This window comes from Bubalus bubalis, chromosome 5 (assembly GCF_019923935.1).
Source record: "Bubalus bubalis isolate 160015118507 breed Murrah chromosome 5, NDDB_SH_1, whole genome shotgun sequence".
In the NCBI taxonomy this organism is placed as follows: Eukaryota; Metazoa; Chordata; class Mammalia; order Artiodactyla; family Bovidae; genus Bubalus; species Bubalus bubalis.
In genome coordinates this window covers 90626097-90645998 of record NC_059161.1, presented here as the reverse complement: position 1 = coordinate 90645998, position 19902 = coordinate 90626097, and the positions used below count along the sequence as shown (strand labels likewise).

Below are 19902 nucleotides of genomic sequence, written 5' to 3'. Positions count from 1 at the left end.
CCAACTTGTTTCTCTTATACCTCATTCCATAACTAAAAGCAATGACTTATTTCTTCTTTGTAAAAAAAAAAAAGATAATTAATAAATGACTATTTAAAAGAAAAATTATCTACAAAATTATTTACTCTAGAGTGTTATTATGCCAAAATCAAATAAAACGAAGTCATAAGTTTGAAAGAGACATTAGAAACAGGAGAAACTCAGGACAAGAGTCCAATCTCAGTCAGTGAGTGTCTTTATTAAATGAATATAGCCCATTAAATGAATGTATGTGTTTAATCACTAAGTCATGTCCAACTCTTTGTGGACATGTAGCCTATGGACCTCAGATATGCAGACGACACCACCCTTATGGCAGAAAGTGAAGAGGAACTCAAAAGCCTCTTGATGAAAGTGAAAGTGGAGAGTGAAAAAGTTGGCTTAAAGCTCAACATTCAGAAAACGAAGATCATGGCATCTGGTCCCATCACTTCATGGCAAATAGATGGGGAAACAGTGGAAACAGTGTCAGACTTTATTTTTCTGGGCTCCAAAATCACTGCAGATGGTGACTGCAGCCATGAAATTAAAAGACGCTTACTCCTTGGAAGGAAAGTTATGACCAACCTAGATAGCATATTCAAAAGCAGAGACATTACTTTGCCAACAAAGGTCCATCTAGTCAAGGCTATGGTTTTTCCTGTGGTCCTGTATGGATGTGAGAGTTGGACTGTGAAGAAAGCTGAGTGCCAAAGAATTGATGTTTTTGAACTGTGGTGTTGGAGAAGACTCTTGAGAGTCCCTTGGACTGCAAGGAGATTCAACCGGTCCATTCTGAAGGAGATCAGCCCTAGGATTTCTTTGGGAGGAATGATGCTAAAGCTGAAACTCCAGTACTTTGGCCACCTCATGCGAAGAGCTGACTCATTGGAAAAGACTCTGATGCTGGGAGGGATTGGGGGCAGGAGGAGAAGGGGAGGACAGAGGATGAGATGGCTGGATGGCATCACTGATTCGATGGACTTGAGTCTGGGTGAACTCCCGGAGTTGGTGAAGGACAGGGAGGCCTGGCATGCTGCGATTCATGGGGTCGCAAAGAGTCAGACACGACTGAGCGACTGAACTAACTAAACTAAAGCCTATGGACCGGAGAAGGCAGTGGCGCCCCACTCCAGTAGTCTTGCCTGGATGGAGGAGCCTGGTAGGCTGCAGTCCATGGGGTCGCTAAGAGTCGGACACGACCCAGCGACTTCACTTTCACTTTTCACTTTCATGCATTGGAGAAGGAAATGGCAACCCACTCCAGTGTTCTTGCCTGGAGAATCCCAAGGATGGTGGAGCCTGGTGGGCTGCCGTCTATGGGGTCACACAGAGTCGGACACGACTGAAGTGACTCAGTAGCAGCAGCAGCAGCAGCAGCCTATGGACTGTAGCCTGCCAGGCTCCTCTGTCCATGGGACTTCCCAGGCAAGAATATTGGAGCGGGTTGCCATTTCTTTCTCCATTAAATGAATGTAGCATAATTTAAAAACTAATAACCTGCTGTTCAACATTCAAATAGTGTTTAATATATTACTATTATAAACAAATATGCTTAAATTAGCATTCTTATGCATAAATGTTTGCTCTTAACATTAATTTCTATGGTATTTGTTGGATAAGAGACTTAATTATTTTTAAGTTTTTTATTTATATATAACCAGAATGTTGAACTTATTTTCATTCCCACCATCATGAAAATTGTTTATGTTTTAATATATTTTCACTCGTGGATCCTTTTATTTTCATAATCTTTGAAAAATACAATTATTAAAGATGTATTTATTAAACTGTTTTGAAATTACCAATTAATTTTTTTTTTTATAAATTCACTCTTCATGATTTCATCTCAAGTGTGAATCAATGTGGCTTTCCTCTTCTCACAGAATAGCTTTCACATCTTTTATAGTATATCTCCAGAAAAGCTGTTTTGATGATGGTGTTCATTTAATGTAACTATACCCTATTACTAAATTTAATGTTAATATAGTGTTTAAAAAAACTCCAGGAAGTAAAATATAGTAAGTAATTTTTGATAGATTTTTTAAAAAAATAGTGTAAGGGAGAATCCCTTTAACTTAACATAGATTTTGGTTGATTGGTTGGTTTTGCATTGTTTTCTTTTATCTATAATGAAGGTCAAAGTGTTTCAGAGGTGGTATAATAGCTGGTATGAGAGTAGATTGATTACATGGGTCAAATTCTCACTCACCATTAAGTATGGAGCTGATCTTGAGAAATTTACTTAACCTTTATCTTATTTTCCTTATCTATAAAATGGGAACAATAACAATAATATCTGCATCATATCATTTAGAGAGAATGAGTTAATGCAAAGTGCTTACAGTAGTATGAGGCACATAGTAGCCACTTGATAAATGTCAGCTAATTATAAACAGTATAGCATTATTATTGTTATTTATTGGGAGGCAACCTAGCAGAGTGCTTTAATATTACTGGTATTTTTCTGTTTATAGAATTTGAGAAAGTTACTAAACTATTTGCATCTTTCCATTTTTCTCTTTTAAAATATGAAGATAAAAAGACTATCTTCCAAAAAAAAAAAAAAAAAAGACTATCTTCCTCATTAGGTTTGTATGTAAATTATATACATCATTTAAAATAGTACTTAAAACACAGCTCACAACAGGATTCAAAAAACATAAGCTAGGATTACTACCTATTAAACTTGTTTCTTATTTTCTTTGTGCCATTACCATTTTACACAATAAATTTCCTAATAGTAACTACAATTGCATTTGCAGAATAAATCTTCCTTGGTGTTTTTTACAGTTTACTTTTCCTCCCAGCTTTATTGCCTGGAGAAGGGAAAGGCTACCCACTCCAGTATTCTGGCCTGGAGAATTCCATGGACTGTATAGTCCATAGGGTTGCAAAGAGTCAGACACGAGTGAGTGGCTTTCACACCAGCTTTACGGAGATATTACTAACAGATAATATATGTAAGTTTAAGATGTATAATGTAATGATTTGATACACATATATAGTGCAAAGTGACTATGACAATAAGGTTAGTTAACACCTCCATTCCCTCACATAACTACCATTTGTATGTGTGGTGAAAAATTCAAGACAGTATAGTATTATTAATTACAGTCATCAGGCTGCACCTTAGCTCTCCAAGATTTATCATCCAGTAATTAGAACTTTGTACTCTTTCACCAACATCTCATTTTCCCCACCCTTCAGCCTCCAACAACCACCATTATGCTCTCTACTTCGGAGTTCAGCTCTTTTAGATTTCACATATAAGTGAGAGCCACCCTGTTGGCTCAGATGGTTAAGAATCTGCCTGCAATGCAGGAGACCAGGGTTTGATCCCTGGGTCAGGAAGATCCCCTGGAGGAGGAAATGGCAGAACACTCCAGCATTCTTGCCTGGAAAATCGCATGGACAGAGGAACCTGGAGGACTACAGTCCATGGGGTTGCAAAGAGTCAGACATAATTGAGTGACTAACACATGTACACATAAGTGAGAGCAACAGTATTTGTCTTTTTCTGTCTGACTTATTTCATAGCATCATTCACTCAAGCTCCATCTATGTTGTCACAAAAGGCAGGATTTCCTTCTTTCTTATAGTGAATAATATTTCATTATATATCCTCTCTATTGATATACACTTAGGTGGTCTTGGATACTGTGAATAAAGTTGCAATGAATATAGAAATGCAAAGTCTTCTTAAGAGACTGTTTCCTCTTCACAGCTAACATCATATTCAATGGTGAAAAGCTGAAAGTATTCCCTCTGAAATCAGGAACAAGACAAGGATGCCCACTCCTACCACATTTATTCAACATAGTTTTGGAAGTCCTAGCAATAGCAATCACAGAAGAAAAAGAAAATCAAATTAGAAAGGAAGAAAACTGTCAATATTTGCAGATGGCATGATACTATACATAGAAAATCCTAAAGACACTAGCAGAACACTACTAGAGCTCATTAATGAATTCAGTAAAGCAGAATAAAAATTAATACACAGAAATCTTTGGCATTTTTATACACTAATAACAAGATATAAGAAACATAAGTTAAGGAAACAGTCCCATTTATCCTTGCATCAAAGAGAATAAAATAGCTAAGAATAAACCTATCCAGGAGGCAAAAGATTCGTACTCTGAAAACTATAATACTCTGACAAATAATCTGAAGAAAACACAGATGGAAAAATATACTGTGTTCTTAGATTAGTAGAATATTCTTTAAATGACCTTACTACCCAAAGCAATCTATAGGGATTGCATTGCAATTCAATGCATCCTTATCAAATTACCACTGGCATTTTTCACAGAACTAGAACAAAAATTTAACATTTGTATGGAAACACAAAGATCCTGAACAGCCAAAAAAATCTTGAGAAGGAAGAACAAAACTGGAGGAATCACACTTCCTAACTTCGGACTATACTACTACCATAATCAAAACAGAATGGAACTGGCACAAAAACAGACACCTAACTCAACAGAACAGAGACTCCAGAAATACACCCATATGCTTATGACAAATTAATCTATGACCAAGGAGGCAAGAAGGTACAGTGAAGAAAATACAGTCTCTTCAATACGTGGTGCTGGGAAAATTAGAGAGCTACATATAAAAGAATAAAATTAGAACATTCTCTAACACTATATACAAAAATAAAGTCAAAATGAATTAAAGACTTAAATGTATAATAGGCTCCAGTTTCATCCACCTCATTAGAACTGATTCAAATGTATTCTTTTTAAACACATCTCTTAGAGTAATGGAAACAAAAGCAAAATAAATGAATGGGACCTAATTAAACTTAAAAGCTTTTGCACAGCAAATGAAATTATAAACAAAACAAAAAACCTAAAGAACAGGAGAAAAATATATTGCAAATGATGCAACCAACAAGGGATTAATATTCAAAACATACAAACAGTTCATATAGCTCAATGTAAAAAAAAAAAATCAAAAAAATGGGCAGAAGCATTAAACAGACATTTTGCCAAAGAAAACATACAGATGGCCAACAAGCACATGAAAAGATGCTCAACATCACTAATTTTAAGAGAACTGCAAATCAAAACTACAGTGAGTATCAACTCACATCAGTCAGACTGGCCATCATTTAAAAGTCTGCAAATAATAAATGCTGGAGAGGGTGTGAAGAAAAGGGAAACCTCTTACACTGTTGGTGGGAATATGAATTGGTGGTGCAGCCACTATGAAGAATAGTATGGAGCTTCCTTGAAAAAATTAAAAATAGATTTACCAAAAAAAAAAAAAAAGACACCAAAAGATCCAGCAATCCCACTCCTGGGCATATATCCAGAAAAACCAAAAACTCTAAATCAAAAAGGTATATGCACCCCAATTGTTCACTGCAGCACTATTTATAATAGCTAAGATATGGAAGTAACCTAAGAAGTGGCATATATATGTGTGTGTGTGTGTGTATTCGTATTTATACACATACGTACAATATAATAATACTCAGCCATAAAAAAATAATGAAATAAAGCCATTTTCAGAAATATGGATGGATCCAGAAATTATACTAAATGAAGTAAGTCACACAGAGAAAGACAAATTATTATATATCACTTATTGTGGAATCTAAAAAAAAAAAATGATACAAATTAACTTATTTACAATATGGAAGGAGACTCTCAGACATACAAAACAAACATGGTTACCAAAAGGGAAAGGTGGGGATAAATTATAAGTTTGGGATTAAGAGACACACTACTGTATATAAGATAGATATATCTTATACATCAACAAGGGATGATACTATATAGCACAGGGAACTATATTCAATATCTTATAATAACTTATAATGGAAAAGAATCTGGTAAATTATACACACACACAGACATATATGTATGTGAGAGAAATGAGATGAGCAAAACTGCACAGGCTGTGTGTAAAGGACACGTGTGCATACTTAGTCACTAGTTCAGTTCAGTCGCTCAGTCATGTCCGACTGTTTGCAACCCCATGAATCGCAGCACGCCAGGCCTCCCTGTCCATCACCAACTCCCAGAGTTCACTCAGATTCACGTCCATCGAGTCAGTGATGCCATCCAGCCATCTCATCCTCTGTCGTCCCCTTCTCCTCCTGCCCCCAATCCCTCCCAGCATCACAGTCTTTTCCAATGAGTCAACTCTTCACATGAGGTGGCCAAAGTACTGGAGTTTCAGCTTTAGCATCTTTCCTTCCAAAGAAATCCCAGGGCTGATCTCCTTCAGAATGGACTGGTTGGATCTCCTTGCAGTCCAGGGGACTCTCAAGAGTCTTCTCCAACACCACAGTTCAAAATCATTAATTCTTCTGTGCTCAGCCTTCTTCACAGTCCAACTCTCACATCCATACAGGACCACAGGAAAAACCATAGCCTTGACTAGACAGACCTTTGTTGGCAAAGTAATGTCTCTGCTTTTGAATATGCTATCTAGGTTGGACATAACTTTCCTTCCAAGGAGTAAGCGTCTTTTAATTTCATGGCTGCAGTCACCATCTGCAGTGATTTTGGAACCCCAAAAAATAAAGTCTGACACTGTTTCTACTGTTTCCCCATCTATTTCCCAAGAAGTGAAGGGACCGGATGCCATGATCTTCGTTTTCTGAATGTGGAGCTTTAAGCCAACTTTTTCACTCTCCACTAAGTCATATCCAACTCTTTTGCAATTCCATGGACTGTAGCCCTCCCAGCTCCTCTGTCCATGGGACTTCCCAGGCAAGAATACTGGAGTGGGTTGCCATTTTCTCCTCCGTATATATATATGAACCACTTGCTGTATACCTGAAACTAATACAACATTGTAAATGAACTATAGTTCAAAAACAAACAAAAAAAGTGTTTTCATCTTCTTGGGATATATACCCAAAAGTGGGAGTACTAAATGCAACAGCAGTTCTATCTTTCACTGTTTGAGGAGCCTCCGTACTGTTTTCCATAGTGGCTGTACCAATTTGCATCCCCACCAACAAAAACAGTACACAGCCACTTCCTGTTTCTCCACAGCCTCATCAATCACTAACTGTCTCCTGTCTTTTTGATAATAGGTGTGAGGTAATATCTCACTGTGATTTTTATTTGTATCTCTACAATGATTAGTAATTCAAGTACATTTTCATGTGCCTGTTGGCTAGCTGTATGTCTTTTTTGAAAAACTATTCCTTTGTCCACATTTTAATTGTATTGTTTGGTTTTTATCCTATGGAGTTGTATAATTTCCTCATATATTTTGGATACTAACCTCTTATCTGAAATACTGTTTGCAAATCTTTTCTCTCATTCCACAGTATGCCTTTTAATTTTGCTTATTGTTCCCTTTGCTGTGTGGACATTTTTAGCTTCATATAGTCCTACTTGTTTATTTCTTCTTGTGCCCCCTGCACTTTTTTGGTCATATCCAAGAAATCTTTACCAAGACCAATCAAGAAAACTTTCCCCAATGATTCCTTCCTAGCTGCTTTACAGTTTTAGTCTTCATTTTGAGTTAGTTTGTGAGAGGTGTAAGGAGTTCGATTTCATTCCTTAACAAGTAGCTATCCAGTTTTCCTAACATCATTATTAAAGTGACTATCCTTTCTCTACTGAGTCTTCTTGGCTTTACTGCCAAACAACAGTTGATTGTATATATATATATGGGCTTATTTCTACATTCTCTATTCTGTTCCATTGATCTATACATCTGTTTTTATGCCAGTACTACACTGTTTTGATTGCTACAGAATTGTAAAATAGTTGGAAAGCAGAAAGCATGATGCCTCCAGGTTTGTTCTTCTTTCTCAGAACTACTTTGTCTATTCATGATGGTCTTTTGTGGCTCTACATAAATTTTAGGATTACTTTTTCTACTTCTGTGAACTATGTCACTGGAATATTGATAGGGATTGAATTGCATCTATAGATGGACTTGGATAATATGGACAATTCTTTTGATCTATAAATATGGAATATTTTCCATTCATTTGTGTGTTCTTCAATTTCTTTCACTAAAGTGTCCTAATTTTCAGTGTACAGATATTTCAACTCCTTGGTTAAATTTATTTCTAAGCATTTTATTATTTTTTAATGCTTTTACACATGGCATTGTTTTCTCTATTTTTCTTCAGTAGCTCATTGTTAGTGTATAAACACACAACTGACTTTTGCATGTTGCTTTTATATCTTTCAATTTTACTGAATTCACTGATGACCTGTAATAGTTTTTTGTAAGAGTCATTAAGATTTTCTGTATAAAAGGTCTTATCATATACAGAGAGAGTGTTACTTTTTTTCTTTCCAATTTGATTGCTTTATATTTCTTTTTCTTGCCTATTTACTCTGGCTAAAACTTCCATCCTGTGTTGAATATGAATGGTCAGTGTAGGCACCCTTGACTTTTTGTGATCTTAGTGGAAAAACTTTTAAACTGTAACTGTTGAATTCGTTGTGTGCCATAGGTTTCTCATACATAGCCTTTATTATGTTGAGGTGCATATCTTATTTTTTGGGCTCCAAAATCACTTCAGATGGTGACTGCAGCCATGAAATTAAAAGATGCTTGCTCCTTGGAAGAAAAGTTAAGACCAACCTAGACAGCATATTAAAAAGCAGAGACATCACTTTGCCAACAAAGGTCCATGTAGTCAAGGCTATGGTTTTTCCAGAAGTCACGTATGGTTGTGAGACTTGGACTATAAAGAAAGCTGAGTGCCAAAGAATTGATGCTTCTGGACTGTGGTGTTGGAGAAGACTCTTGAGAGTCCCTTGGACTGCAAAGAGATCCAACCAGTCCGTCCTAAAGGAAATCAGCCCTGAGTGTTCGTTGGAAGGACTGATGCTAAAGCTGAAACTCCAATACTTCGGCTACCTGATGCAAAGAACAGACTCATTGGAAAAGACCCTGATGCTGGGAAAGATTGAAGGTGGGAGAAGAAGGGGACGACAGAGGATGAGATGGTTGGATGGCATCACCAACTCAATGGACAAGAGTTTAAGTAAACTCCGGGAGTTGGTGATGGACAGGGAAGCCTAGGGTGCGGCAGTCCATGAAGAAAAGATTCGGACACAAATGAGCGACTGTACTGAACTGAACTGACATACCTTCTATATCTAGTGTGTTGACAGTTTTTATCATGAAAGGATATTGAATTCTGCCAAATGATTTTTCTGCATCTATTGAAATAATCATGATTTTATCCTTCATTTCGTTAATGTTGTGTTCACATTTACTGATTTGCATATGTTGAATCATCCTTGCAATCTAGGGATAAATCTAACTTGATCATGGTGTTATTATCCTTTCAATATACTATTGAATTCAGCTTGTTAGTATTTGTTTTTGAGAATTTTTGCATCTATATTCATCAGGAATATTAGCTTATAAAAGTTTTATTTTCTCATGTCTTTACGTGGTTTGGTGTCAGGTTAATGCTGTCCTTATAAAACTAGTCTGGGAGTATTCACTTCTCTAATTTTTTGGAAGAGCTTAAGAAGGGGTGGTGCTAATTCTTCTTTAAATGTTTAGTAGAACTCACTAGGACACGATTTGGTCTGGGCCTATTTTTGTTGGAGATTTTTTTTTTTCTCTTACTAGTAATTGGTCTGTTCAGATTTTCTATTCCTTCATGATTGCATCTTGGCAAGTTGTACATTTCTCAGCATTTATTAATTTCTTCTAGGTCATTCCAGTTTTTTGGCACATAACTGTTCATAGCAGCCTCATGAACTATTGTATTTCTGCTGTATCAACTATAATGTCTCCTCTTTCCCTTCTGATTTTGAGTCTTCTCTTTGCTTTTCTTAGTCTAGCTGAGAGTTTCCCAATACTGTTTATCTTTTCCAAAAAACAGCTCTTAGATCTATTGATCTTTTTCCTCTCTCCATTACATTTATTTCAAGTCTGATCTTTGTAATTTTCTTCTTTTTGCTAACTTTGGACTTACTTTTTTCTTTCTTTAGTTCCTTGAGGCATATAGGTAAGTTGCTTATTTTAGACCTTTCCTTTTTCTTAATCTAAGCATATATCACTAAATGCTTCACTCTTAGAACTGCTTTTCTAATTCCCATAAGTTTTGGTATGTTATATTTCTATTTTCTTTTGTTTCAAGAATTTTTTAATTTCTAATTGCTTTTTTGATCCATTGATTATTCAGAGTGTGTTGCTTGATGTCACATATTTGTGAACTTTCCAGTTTTCCTCTTGTTACTAATGTCTAATTTTGTGCCATTTTGGTTGGAAAAGATACTTGATGTGGTTTCAATTATCATTCATTTGCTAAGGCTTGTTTTCTGGCTTAATATATATTTACCCTGGAGAATGTTCCCCATAAGTTTGAGAAGAATGTGTATTCTGCTGCTGTTGAATGAACTGTTCTATTATATGTTCATTACTTCCATTTGGTCTAAAATACAGCTCAAGTCTAACGTTTCCTTACTGATTTCCTAGTTGAATGATTTATCCATTGTTGAAATTTGGTTGAAATCCCTCACTATTATTGTATCCTTGTTTATTTCTCCCTTTAGATCAGTTACCATTTATGCCTAATATATTTAAGCACTGTAATGCTTGATGAATACATATTTATAATTATATACACTCTTGAATTGTCATTATATTAATACCTCTCTGTCTCCTGTTACAGTTTTTGACTTAAACCATTTTGTCTGATGTAAATACAGGTATTTATGCTTTCTTTTGTTTTCTATTTGCATGGAATATCTTTTCCCACCTCTTCACTTTCAATCTCTGTGTATCCCTAAAGCTGAAATGAGTCTCTTGTAGACAGCATACAGTTGGGTTTTGTATTTTAATCTATTCAGCCACTTTATGTTTTTTGATTACAGAGTTTAATCCAATTACTAATACATTGAAAGGAATTACTGATATGTAAGGCTGATTAATGCCATCTTATTCTTTTCTGGTTTTTTGTAGTTACCTTGTTTCTGTCTTCCTATTGTACTATCTTTCTGGGTTGATTTTTTTTTAACTGCATGCTTTGATTCCCTTTTATTGGAGGTGTGGGGTCTTCTGCTGTCATTTAGAAGTTGTGCTGTAGGATTTGTTTTATATTCTGATGAATTTTTGATGTATTTATGGGAAGGCAGGTAATCTCCCCATCTTACTCCTCTACCATCTTGAGGACATTTTCTTTATCTTGTATGCATTATCTACTGAACATTTTTGCTTTGTAAGCCATGAGGCTTACATAAAACATCTTTTTAGTTACAAAAATTGACTTTATACTAATTACAATATAACTTCAAAGCTTTACAATTTAACATATACACAATATGTTAAATATACATACAATATATGTATACTTTACATACTTTACAATATAACATACAAAGCTTTATCCTTTTTCTAATAATTTGTTTTAATAATTTACCTTTTCCTATATTATTTATCCATTTACAAATTATTGTGGCTATAGTTATTTTTAATAGTTTTGTTGTTTAATCCTTTACACCATAGTTAAATGATTACTATCCCCACCTTTTCACAATATTAGAATATTCTGAATCTGACAATAAATTAACATTTACCAGCATGATATACTTTCTTGTTCTCTTGCTACTAATTAGCATCCTTTAATTTTAGCTTGAACAACTCCTTTCAGCATGTCTTGTAAAGCAAGTCTAGATGTGACAAACTCTCTCTGCTTTTGTTTGGGAAACTCTATCTCTTGCTCAATTCAGAGAGACAACTTTGTTGGGTAAAGTATTCTTGGTTAGCTGTTTTGTTTTGTTTTGTTTTGTTTCTTTCAGCACTTTGAATACATCACCTCACTCTGTCCTGGCCTGAAAGATTTCTACTGAGAAATCCTCTGGTGGCCATATGAATATTTCCTTTTATGTGAGAATATTTTTTCTCTTCCTTCTTTTAAAAATTCTCTCTCTGTCCTTGATATTAGACAGTTTTATTACAATGTACCTTAGTGAAAACTGTTTGGGGTTGAAATTTTGACTGATTAGTTTTATGAACTTGAATATCTAAATCTCTCCCCAGATTTGGGGATTCTCAGCTATTTTTTTTTTTAATGAGCTCTCTTCTTCTTTCACACTCTCTTATTCTAGTGAGACTCAAGTAATATCCCAACTGTTTATTTACCACTATTCCATATCTTCTCTCATTATATGATTTCAATTAACTTGTCTTTTAGTTCACTAATTCTTTCTTTGATTTGTTTAAGTCTGTTGTTGAAAGCCTACATTAAATCCTTCAGTTCTGTTATGATAATCTTCAACTCATAGCTTTCTGCTTTTTTGTTTTAGTGGTTTTTATTTCGTCAAACTTCTCATTTTGTTCATGCATTTTTTTTTCTAATTGCATTTAGTTGTCTGTGTTTTCTTTTAGTTCGCTGAATTTCTTTAATAGGATTATTCTGAGCTCTTCAGGATAATCAGTCAGCTCATAAATCTCTATTTCTTAGGTCAGTCACTTAAATTTTATCAGGTTGTTTTGGTGATGTGTCCTTGATTATTCAAGATCCTTGTGGCCTTGCATTGATGTCTATGCATTCAAGAATCTCTTCTATTCTGTACAGACTGTCTTCAGTAGGTGAAGCACTTCATCACTCAACTTGTCCAGAATTCTGGGTAGGAAGTCTGGTAATGTCTGAAAGCAAGTTTGCTGCTGGAGTCCGTGGGAAGTCCAGTTCTAAGGTGAATTGAAAGCTTGAGATAGTGGTAATCACCCTGCTGCCAGACCCCACAGACACCCTGGGTTCAAAGTGGCCTGGAGCCTAGGTTTGCATGCATTAATTAGGAGTCTGAGGGCACAGTATTCTGCCACAGCCAAGGTAACCAACAGGCCAGTACTGGGATGGGTCATGAGTCTGGGTTTGTGGAAGCCCACTGGAATCCTGGAGCTTAAAAAACTGTGTGGAACTGAGAGCCACCTTGTGTCACTGAGCTGTCTGGGACTGCTGGAGCCAGCCAAAACCTCAGATAGATAGGAAGCCTGAGTTCACAGGAGCCCTCTGAAAGTCTGGATCCATTGGAACTGCCTATGACACTGAAGCTGGTAGATACCAAGGTCAGTCATGTGGTCATGGTTCACATGGTTCAATGGTTCATGGGAGTCCACCAGGAGCCTAGGCCTATGGTATCTTCCAGGAGCTGCAGGAGCCACCCTGGACTGCTGGAGCAAACAGGAACCAGGGTGAGCCAGGGGCCTGGATTCACAGGAGCTCATCTTCAGCCTACTGTCACTGCCTGAGGCTACTGGAGCCTACTGGGGCTGCTGGAGCCAGCAGGCAGCAGAAGAAGTGCCTGGGTTCCTGGGAGCCCACAGAGAGCCCAATGCCATGGGACCTGTCTCTGGGCTGGGATGCTCTGGTTTCAGTTCAGTTCAGTCGCTCAGTCATGTGCAACTTTTTGCGACTGCATGGACTGCAACATGCCAGGCTTCCCTGTCCATCACCAACTCCCGGAGTTTACTCAAACTCATGTCCATTGAGTTGGTGATGCCATCCAACATCTCCTCCTCTGTTGTCCCCTTCTCTTACCACCTTCAATCTTTCCCAGCATCAGGGTCTTTTCCAATGAATCAGTTCATCACATCATCAATGAATCAGTTCATCACATCAGGTGGCCAAAGTATTGGAGTTTAAGCTTCAGCATCAGTCCTTCCAATGAATATTCAGGACTGATTTCTTTTAGGATGGACTGGTTGGATCTCCTTGCAATCTAAGCAACTTTCAAGAATCTTCTCCAACACCACAGTTCAAAATCACCAGTTCTTCAGTGCTCAGTCTTCTTTACAGTCCAACTGTCACAACCATACATGACTACTGGAGAAGCCATGGCTTTGACTAGATGGACCTTTGTTGGCAAAATGATGTCTCTGCTTTTAATATGCTGTCTAGGTTGCTCTGGTTTGGGGGAGGGTTAATGGGTATGAATCTCTTTCCTACCCCTCTCAGTATGTTCTTTCTTATTTCTGTGCTTCATCTAGGTGCTATAATATATTCCTTCATCTAGAATCCTTAGCTCCTATGAAATTATTTCATGTGTAGACAGTTATTCAAAATGATGTTTCTGGGGAAAATGAAAGTAGGAATACCTTTGTTAGCATTTTGTTGACATCTTCGATATACTCTTGAGTTAGAATGTATTAGTACTTTGTTCAGGATTTTTCATTGACATTCACAAGTGAGATTAATCTGTATTTTCTTCTTTTGGTGTTTTCTGTTTTCCGTTTAGATATCAGACAGAGTTAAGCTATTTTCTTAAAGCTAGAAAGATTTCCTGCTATTCCACTCCTTTGGAAATAGGTATTTTTCATGAGAATTACCTATTTTGGAAAGTTTTAAAGTATTTAATCCTAAGTTTATTTCATTAAAAAAAATAAATAAATAAAGATAATTCTTTGACAAAGTTTTAATTTATTCCAAGGTTATTAGTCTATTCTATTTTTAAATTTCTAATTCGATCATTTTGGCAATTTATATTGTAGAAACAGAAAGTTATAAGCCCATATTCTTTTCAGCTAGAAATTACTTTTACAAGATGCTATATTCTTCAGCTAACACAACTGCTTTAAAGAAACAAAATACACTAGCCATCACTTCTCATTAAATTGATGAGGCAACTTTATTCTTACAATTGTTCAGGCCATAATCTTAAAAGACAACCTTTATCCCTCTCTCCTCTGACATCTTATCCATCAGCAAATTCTTTGAAATATTATATATCCCAATCCAACTACCTCTTGCTATCTCCACTGTTTTCCCAAACTCCAGGGTATCATTATCTAAAGTATTTCACTGACCTTTTGATAGGTCCTCCTACTTTCTCTCTTACATCTTCTAGTGTAGACTGTAGTGAACAACCTACATCTCTCCATCAGAACAAAGGCCCTCAAATCTCCAGCTGCCAGTTTTGTTGACTACTACCAGCTCACATTTGAGTCCCTCCCTAGAAATTGCCCTCACCTCAAAGACAGCTCTCTCATTCAGAGTCACATCCCTTCCCCACAGGTATCCAGTATCCAATGACTGGTCAATGTGTGATCTGGTCTCCTTGCCTCAATTTAGGATAAGCTAAAATCTAAGCTCCAAGGCTCATAGTCATCAACTGAGAACTGTTTGGTAACCACTTATCAGTTCAACTCATCACTTGCCTTCTTGCATCCTTACTCCCTCATAAGTGTGTTCTGAGAGCATGCCTCAAGAAAGTTTCTGATATGAAAATTCTCAATCCCTTAATCTGTTTCCTGGAGCCACTGACTTAAGAGAGCTGGCACATGGGGTATCCTAAAAAAAAAAAAATAAGCAAACTATAAAATTGAATTTTTGAGCTGTAGCACCCACCAGCCAGCTGGCAATGAGAACATCGATACTGGAGGCAGGTAGGCAGAATAACTGATAATAACTCCTGGAATTGTTAAAACTTTCACCTGTAGTCAGCTGGCATGAAAAACTGGTGGGAGGGAATACACTGCCAGGTACAATATCTCAGTCTTGCAAGAGGTTTAGAGGAAATAATAATTATAAGAACAAAAGATCTGAATGGATGTTACTGAGTGCAATCAAAGCTTTGAAGAAAGACAATGCAAAGCTCAAAGTCATTAATCACAAATTAAGACAAACTGTGAAAGCCAGAAGAACTTCCTAGCAATGTAGAAAGACACTCTCATCTCCTGCAGCCAGAAGGCAGAGATTGGTAAGAATCAAGTCAGGACATAATTATATAAGAATTGCAGAAATTCAGTGAAGGTTCAATCTACTTCTGGAGCAGAGAAAGAAAGGTAACTGGGAAGGTGAAGTCTCCTGGAGGTGTGGCATTATAAGGAAAGAAGAAAGCAAGTGGTGGAAATTAACGGCCCTATACAAATAAAAGAGAAGAACAAAATCAGAAGTACACCAATCCCACCCCTACCCCAAACAAAACACCATTTTTTTTTAATTGAAGTATAATTGATTTACAATATTATATTAGTTTCAGGTATCTAGCATAGTGATTCAGTATTTCCACAGGCTACATTCCATTAAATGTTATTATAGGAAAATGGCTATAATTCCCTGTGCTATATATCTGTGTTGCTTATCCATTTTATACATGGTAGCTTGTATTTCAATCTCAAATTCCTAATTTGCCTTTCTCCATTCCCTCTCCTTTTTGGTAACCACTAGTTTGTTTTCTTTATCTGTGAGTCTGTTTTGCACATACATTCATCTGTAGTACCAAATACTTTTAAAATGCACTTTGTGCTAAGTAGCTTCATATGCCCAACTCTCTGCAATCCCATGGAGGAAGCCCCAAATGTACTCTACTACACCAATAAATGAGGGTACCCAAACAAAGGAATCTAGCAATGTACCCAAGTACCTACCCTGCCTATAAAGAATCCTCTGTCATTGTTGGTCCAAGAAAACATAAAACATTTCAAAAATGAAAAGAAAACCACAAGCAATAATCATATCATCTATAAAAAGGAGAAAACGGAAAACGTGATCAAGGTATTCTGACAGAGACTTTTGTATACTTAGGAGATACATGCTGGAGCATTAAGATGTCATGATATCTGCAATTAAATTTCAAATTACTCACCAAATATATACACAGAGAGAAGGCATGCAACTTTGCCCAATTATTAACAATTGGGTAATTTAAGAATGTGGTTCCCAGATGGTGCTAGTGGTAAAACACCTACCTGCCAATGCAGGAGATGTAAGAGATACGGATTTGATCCCTGGGTTGGAAAGATCCCCTGGAGGAGGGCACAGCAATCCACTCCAGTATTCTTGCCTGGAGAATTCCATTGATAGAGGAACTTGGTGGGCTACAGTCTTTAGAGTCGCAGAGTCAGACACAACTGAAGGGACATAGCATGCACATGTGTACAATCTAAGAATGTATATGTGTGTTTTTTGTGCTACTCTTTTAACTTCTCAGTACATTTTAATTTTTTCTAAATCAAGAATTGCAGGGAAATCTGAGTTTGAAGTATAGAGGCTAAAAATTCTTTGTTGTTTTTACAGAAATTTCAGATACAATGAAGCATTCATGTCACTGTAGAACAAAGAGGAACCAGTGCAATATAGGTATAGAAGGCAAACAATAGGAATGCAAGGTAAAACCTAAATCAGACTAATACAGTGACATTTTTTTCAGCCAGACATAAATATTTTCACCAATTTCTTAGTGGAAAAGAAATGACATTACATAGCAGAACCCCCATACATATTATTTAGGATTTAGTGTATTAAATTATATTAAACTCTATAATAAAAAATTTATCCTTCACATTCCATTGAGAGGGAGTTATTTTTATTGACTTTATAAATTCTAAACTACTAAATGTGTCTAACAAGCAAGATTTCATGATGGATTAGACCCTAACTGAAAACTTCAATTAAATGTTATTGCCATCATCAAGAAGACCAAATAAAGAGCTTTCCACTCACTAGTTGTGAGATCTTCAGCAAGTTATTCAACTTCTCTATTTCTTCATCTACAAAACGGAAATAATAATAGCAACTACATTTCAAGGTTGTTGAGGGGATTAAATGTAAAATGCTTACAGTACTGTGTTATATAAACTCCTAATAACTGTCAATTGTTAAATATGGTTGTGCTATTTCTTTTATGCACACACATACATACACACATAACCCTCTGAAAACATAATTATCAAACCCAAAACAGTCTTCTATTTTAAGGACTTAGATGATATGTTAGGCCTTTTGAGCTGATAAGATTTCATTCGATCATTTACAAACATTTAAACTTCACATATCATATATACTTATAGTTTAGAACAAATTAACAAATATAAACATCCAGGCCCTCTTTTCACTTCTTTTCCTTTCTTTTCCCTTTGTTTCCTCTTTGTTTATTTCCTTTCTTTTTTATACTTTTATTTTTATATTTTAAAACATATTTTCTACATTCACACATAAAGGTCTTGCTTCTCTAACCACAATGAGACTTAATAAAAACATCCTCATGTCTGACCAAACTGATCAAATTTCACAGAAGAGTAACTTTAAGATCTTGTAAAATATTATAGGACAGGCAAAATCTATTATCTAACTGCCAGGGGATAATATAAAAAACTTACATTAAGTTTAATACCCATAGATTTTCCCCAAATAAAAAGAAGTGATGTGAAAGTTTCTTACATAATGGACTTAGACCAAACAGCCAAATTTAAAACTACTCATTTCAGTTATAATTCTAGGGAATAAAAACTGTTATGGATTCAACCAGTGTGGTTTTGTTTTTCAATAGTTTTGAGCAGTCTATTGTAAGAGCATTCATACAAGTGTTTCTTCCTTATACTACAAGGCTAGAAATCACTGGTCTGATTATTTAATTCCATTTATCAAGGACAATATAACTTGCATGCAGACATTTGATTATTTTTGACTGTGCTCTTGTACAGCAGAAACCATGACGATTTGATTTGGACAGTAGTTAGGACAATACAACTTGCATTCAGGAACCTAATAAAAATTGAATCATGCTCCCAGTTGATGCTTCCCAAGATAAGCTATTGGGAGATGCAGAGAAAAGTCTGATTAGACATGGAATTTGCATTACTGTAAGTTAGCAAATAAACCCATGAGAAAGAGGAGTTCAAATATAAGTGGATATTAGTCATATTTTACATTTGTATATACTTCAGTTTACAAAGTACCACTGCATAAATGCAATAGAGCACAGACACAAGGCACTATATCAGACAGCTTGTGGAAAACAAAGAGGAATGTACACCCACAAAGAGCTGATAATCCGGTGAAAGGTATCACCTGCTTGATTCAAAGAAATGGAATACTGTAGAGATGAAAAGTGCTATAGGAATACAGAGACAGTAGAGACGTAATCTAACTAATGGGATCAGAGAAGGCTTCACTGAGCTGGTGGTATTTGAATCTGGGCCTTAAAAAAAATAAAGTATTATTTGGTTAACACCAAACATTATGAAGTAACCACAGCAGTCACCATTATGTTCTTTAACAGTTCAGGAAATTGAGACTGAAAGAGGCTTAGAGGACTCCCTCCTCCAAGAACACACAACGGATAAATGTCAACTGAGACATGAAAGCAGGTTTTCTGATTCTAAGTCCAATGTTTATTCATTATATCACCCGTAAGACACAGCTTAATTTTAGGCAAGACAATACATGTTCCTTCAAGGTAATGTAAAAAAAATACTAATCCCTGCTATAATAATAAATTTGGTTGTCCTGTGAACACCATATGAAAATAAATGCTCTTATCCTCCAAGTATTCATGTTATTTCCTGCTTTAAATACAGAAAATTCCTTGTAGTGTAAGAACTGAGGAAGTCAGGTATTTGTTTAAAGATTAAGAAACCTGTTAGAAAAGAGTGAAAAATAACTTCATCATGATAATTAAATAGAGACTGTAGTATGCAATGGAGTGATACCCTGCTTGTCTTTGTCTTTCCAGAGGATAGACCAAGAGAGGACAACAAGATTAAGCTCCACTGGATACGAGAAAAATTTTTCCCAGTGGAAGTTAACACTCAAGGAAATAATAATAACGCATGTGAGGCTTACTGGATGTTAAGCACTGTTCTAAGCCCCTCATGTTTACTTGGTCTCAACAACTCCATGAGATAGGTATTATTACTACCGCCACTTGTGGATGATGAATCTGAGCCATAGAAAAACTTCAGCCAAGGTCATGTGAAGTAGCAGAGCTGGAATTTGAACTCTGAATCTGGCTACAGAATCTTCATTCTTAACCACTCAACTGTAATGTGTCAAAAATGAGATTGCAGTCTCTCTTTTTGTAGAGGGCTTTAAGATACTAGTACAAATTACATCCATAAGATGTGAGTTCATGTTCTAGAAAGCAGCAGTGTGGTGTGGCATCTAAGAACAAAAATTCTAGCATCAAGCAGGCTAGGCTTTAAGACCTT

General features: G+C 36.1%; 1 protein-coding gene across 16 annotated transcripts in view; it reads right to left on the bottom strand.

The window, feature by feature from the left end:
• The window catches only part of DLG2 (discs large MAGUK scaffold protein 2), a 2352634-nt gene that overhangs the window by 2133033 nt on the left and 199699 nt on the right, over positions 1-19902 (bottom strand). Inside the window, exon 2 of one of the 16 annotated variants that reach the window (XM_045165946.1) lies at positions 17417-17463. The exons of the other annotated variants lie outside the window; for them this stretch is intronic. The gene's annotated coding sequence lies outside the window, so the exon portion shown is untranslated. The remainder of the gene's footprint in view (positions 1-17416; positions 17464-19902) is intronic. 16 annotated transcript variants of the gene reach the window in all.